The sequence below is a fragment of the Cervus canadensis genome, chromosome Y (genome assembly GCF_019320065.1).
Source record: "Cervus canadensis isolate Bull #8, Minnesota chromosome Y, ASM1932006v1, whole genome shotgun sequence".
In the NCBI taxonomy this organism is placed as follows: domain Eukaryota; kingdom Metazoa; phylum Chordata; class Mammalia; order Artiodactyla; family Cervidae; genus Cervus; species Cervus canadensis.
The window spans coordinates 2,391,454-2,396,964 of NC_057420.1; the positions used below are offsets into that span (position 1 = coordinate 2,391,454).

At 38.0% G+C, this 5,511-nt stretch overlaps 1 pseudogene; it reads left to right on the forward strand.

The window, feature by feature from the left end:
* Window positions 1-279: 279 nt before the first annotated feature.
* LOC122436383 overlaps window positions 280-5,511 on the forward strand; it is a 35,444-nt pseudogene continuing 30,212 nt past the window's right edge.

The window sequence follows — 5,511 nt, forward strand, 5'->3', positions numbered from 1 at the left end:
CTGAGGATGATTTCTCGGGCTCTCCAGACAGTCCTTAAGTCAAAAGTCCCTTCAGGAGGCCAGCCTACATTAAAGCTGGGCCATTCAGCACTGCAAAAGATAACCATCTGAGTTTTTTTTTTTTTTTAATTTCTACACTCAGATTATGAGCTCAAGCTCTAACTTCTTTGAAATGGTCAGTTATTAAGGTAAGCGGAGAGCATCAAGATTGGGTCTGTCCCATCGTTGGTCAGTCACACAATGAACAAACAAGACAACACACCAGACAAATAACAGAGTATGCAATTCCGAGAACAAAAGGTGCAGAGTATATCAGATATATACGGGACTACTGAGTGGGAGCTGGAAGATGTCTCTTCCTGCTCCCTGCTGGAGACCGTATTAGCGCGTCTGCCTAGGTTTAAGTCCAGCTACAGAGCGGGGCCCCCTTACAGATACAGATGCAGCTGCTGTTACTGCTTAACGGGCACTTGTCCTCTGAAGTGTGGGTCCTGGGGGGTCTGGGGGATCCCGGACGAGCCCCCAAAATGTTGTACCCGGATCGCGGAATCCCACCAAATACCACAGGAGCCACGGATCGATGCAAAAACAGTGAGGAACTTTATTACAAGCTCGAGCAGGGACTCTCTTCACACAATGGTGAAGGAGCCCCGAGTGAAAGCAGCAAATCTTTTTTATACTGTATAGCAGGGGAAGCAGGAAGGGAAGCTTAAGGGGATTGGTTAATTCATACTGTGCAGCAGGGGAAGCAGGAAGAGAAGCTTAAGTGGATTGGTTAATTCTTCAACTGAGGATGTCTTGTTAGCTACTGATTGGTGGGTTAGAGTAAGGGGGGTGAGGGACTTTCCTGTCCTCCCTAATTGGCTCCTTGAGCTTCTTTCTCTCCTCAGGAGGGGGTTTTACTCAAAATGGCGTTGCTATCCTAAAATGGAGATGTTTGGGTATCACATTTCACAGAGTGAACTCTGGAAGTTGATGATGGAAAGGGAGGCCTGGCATGTGGCAGTCCATGGGTTCTCAAAGAAATGGACAGGACTGAGTGATGGAACTGCACTGCACTGATAGAGAACCTCATATTGAATGGAGGACAAAGAAATGCCAATATTTTCAAAGCTGACATACAGGAATTCCATATATCGTGAATGTGTGCACAGAAATTTATAAAGGTAACAGAAAGAATTCATGATTTGTTTCCTGTGTATTTTGAATACCATATTGCATGCAGGAAAAGCTGTGCCTAGGTTTTCCGATGACATTTATAGGGTATCCTGTCTCATTATACATTCAATGTAGAAATGACGGAACTCATATTTTCAAGTGTAGACTATAAAGCATTGCATATCTCAGAAATAAACCCAGACTCATATTTTCATAAGGGGAATACAGTGAATTCCACATTTCATATAGGAAGATCTACCCCCAGCTGTTCATATGGGACACGTAGCACCTGGCTTGTCATACAGAGAAAACCCAGTGTCTAGATTGCTTACATGTAATGTAAAGATTCTGTATTTCATAGAAGACTATCTGTGGTAAGATGTCACCATTTGAAATATAGACAATAATATATATCATGCATCAAGTTTGCACTCAAATGTTTATATCTGAAATATGTATATTCCCTCTTTCCTCTTACATGTTCTGTCGCCTGGTTTCCATGTGAGAAATGAGCAAAAGTACACATTTCCCTGATCACAAATTCCTTATCAGGTGAATGAAAGAGAATATTTTCAATACCAAGAATACCACATTGCATGTAGGAAAATCAGTTTGCAGATATAAGCATGTGAATATAGAGGAGTCCATATCTCCGTTGGAAGCATGCACATCTAGATGAGAAATATGTCACACCAAATATACCGTATTTCATGCAAGAGAAATGTGTGCCTTGACATTTCATGTGAAACGAAGACATTGGCCAAATTGCGGGAAGATGATCTGCACCATTTCCTGAGTGAATTATGAGGTTCCATATTTCATGTGGGAAGAATCTGTACAGGGACTGTAAAAAGGGGAATAAAAATAACAGCATCTTATATGTGAAAGTGCCTGTGCACAGTGCTAGATCTTGAAAGGACTGAGAATTTCCTATTTAATAGAGGAAAATGGGTGACATGAGTTTCCAGAGGATTCCAATCTTCACATAATATTACCTGCACAGAGATGCAGATGAATGGAAATGAAATCTGTGGTGTCTATACACAATCTAGATGCATCACTCAGTTCCAAAAGAGTATGCATGTGACTCAACTCACATGAGGTGGATGACCATAGAGCCTCTTCTACCGTGTACACTCAGAAAAAGAAAGACAAATTTTGAAGACTAACTCATGTATATGGCTTTTAAAAAGAGAGTACTGACAATACTACATGCAGGGTATCAAAAAAGACACGGATGTAGAAAACAGACTTCTGGACTGAGTGGGATAAGGCAAGAATAGGATGATTTGAGAGAAGAACACAGAAACGTAGCCATTACCATGCATATATAAACTAAATGACCAGTGAGATTTTGGCACAGGCCTCAGGACACCCTAGGTGGTACTCTGGGACAGCCCAGAAGAAGTGAGTGGGTAGGAAGCTATTCTATTTTTCTACATGAATCCCTTGGTTTGCCTCTCCTACTCTTCTTTTCCCCTTGAAGCTTATCTTTGATGTATATAAATCTTCCTCATCGACCTCTGTCTATTCTTTCTTTCATTTTCTTTCTTTGGGATCCTCTCCATGTACTTGTCATTTTGTTTTCATTGCTTTATTTCCTAATTAGTACATTACTTTACTTTTGTTTCCATTTTGTGCTATAGTTAATTTTGCATTTAATTGGTAAATGCAATGTTTAGTTTACATTCTTCACTGGCTCAATCTACATTATTTGCTTTGGTTGGACTGTTTTCACTTTGGCATGGGTGTCTGTGTGTATGTATATTTATATATTCCATTATTTTCATTATTTTTAGCCTGATTTTCACTGCCATTTGTCTGGAATTTATCTTTTGTTTCTCATGTTTGCATATTTCCTATCATCTCAATTAATGCCATAACAAACCAGTCGTGAAATCGTCATTCCTCACCAGAGGTTCACCCCTGAGCCTTTGCAGTGAGGCCACTGACTCCAAGATCCTAGACTACCAGAAAACTAACCAAGAGAGTATCAAATATTGATAATTCACACAAAGGAAATCTTTGACTATACCTAGCATCACCCAGCCCCCAGAAACATCCTGTGTTGGACATCTCATGGACAAAACAAACAAAAGGAAAATAAAAATCCAATCATCAACATACAGGATTACCACCTCACTGAGCCTTGGCCTTCAGAGGAAAAACAAATAAACAAAAGCTCACCACAAATCTCACCCAATATGAACCATGCACCAACTACTTAGGAGGGTAGAACCCAAAGGAAAGGAAAAAAAATCAAACTTAAAGTTTGAAAATAGGAGATCTCAAACACAGTAAGTAAATGATAATAATAATAATGAAAATGCAGAGAAATAACACAGAAATGGAGTAAGAAACTAGAAACACAGAAGTTCACGGAAATGAAGAGGAAACAGGAGAATCACCTGCAGAAGAATTCAGAATAACAATAGTAAGCATGATGAAAAACGTTGAAAAGAAAATTGAGAAAATGCAAAAATCAATGAACAAAACTAGACATATGAAAGAATAAAAATAAAGAGACAAACAACAGAATTACTGAAATTAAAAGTACTCTAAAAGGGATCAGTAACAAAATATTGGAAGCAGAAAAACAAATTGTTGAGCCTAAAGAAAAAATGTTGGAATTAATTGCTGAAGAGCAATATAACATAAAACATAGGGAAAAATGGAGGATAATCTCAGAAACTTCAGGAACAAAGTCAAACACACTAAGAATCAAAGTATAGGGGTCCCAGAAGAAGAAGACAAGAAAATATGATATGAGAATCCTCCAGGCCAGAAGGGAATGGCAGGACATACTGAAAGTAATGAAAGAGAATAACCTACAACCTAGATTACTGTATCCAGCAAGGATCTCATTCATATATGAAGGAGAACTCAAAAGCTTTACAGATAAGCAAAAGCTGAGAGAATTCAGCACTACCAAACCAGCTCTTCAACAAATGCTAAAGGATCTTCTCTAGACAGGAAATGCAGAAAGGTTGTATAAACGTGAACCCAAAACAACAAAGTAAATGGCAACGGGACCACACCTATCAATAATTACCTTAAATGTAAATGGGTTGAATGCCCCAACCAAAAGACAAAGATTGGCTGAATGGATACAAAAACAAGACCCCTATATATGCTGTCTACAAGAGACCCACCTCAAAACAAGAGACACATACAGACTGAAAGTGAAGGGCTGGAAAAAAATAGTTTCATGCAAACGACCAGAAAGCAGGGATCGCAATACTCATTCAAGATAAAAATAGACTTTCAAATAAAGCTGTGAAAAGAGACAAGAAGGACACTACATAATGATCAAAGGATCAATCCAAGAAGAAGATATAAACATTTAAATATTATGCCCAAATAGGAGCACCGCAATATGTACGCAAACACTAACGAGTATGAAAGAGGAAATTAATAGTTAAAAAATAATAGTTGGGAGACTTTAATACCCCACTCACCCATATGGATAGATGGCAACTACACAGAAAAGTTAACAAGGAAACACAAACCTTGAATGACACAATGGACCAGCTAGACCTAATTGATATCTATAGGACATTTCACCCCAAAACAATCAACTTCACCTTTTTCTCAAGTGCACACGGAAACTTCTCCAGAATAGATCACATCCTGGGCCATACATCTGGTCTTGGAAAATTAAAAAAAAATGAAATCATTCCAGTCATCTTTTCTGACCACAGTGCAGTAAGATTAGATCTCAATTACAGGAAAAAAAATTGTTAAAACTTCAAACATATGGAGGCTAAATAACACGCTTCTGAATAACCAACAAATCATAGAAGAAATCAAAAAAAGAAATCAAAATATGTATAGAAATGAATGAAAATGAAAACACAACAACCCAAAACCTATGGGACACTGTAAAAGCAGTGCTAAGGGAAAGGTTCATAGCATTACAGGCTTACATCAAGAAACAAGAAAAAAGCCAAATAAATAACCTAACTCTACACCTACAATGCAATAGAGAAGGAAGAAATGAAGAACCCCAGGGTTAGCAGAAGGAAAGAAATCTTAAAATCAGGGCAGAAATAAATGCAATAGAAACTAAAGAGACCATAGCAAAAATCAACAAAGCTAAAAGCTGGTTTTTTGAAAAAATAAACAAAATTGACAAACCATTAGCAAGACTCATTAAGAAACAAAGAGAGAACCAAATTAACAAAATTAGAAATAAAAATGGAGAGATCACAACAGACAACACTGAAATACAAAGGATCAAAGAGACTACTACCAGCAGCTCTATGCGCCAATAAAATGGACAACTTGGATGAAATGGACAAATTCTTAAGAAAAGTATAACTTTCCAAAACTTGACCAGGAAGAAATAGAAGA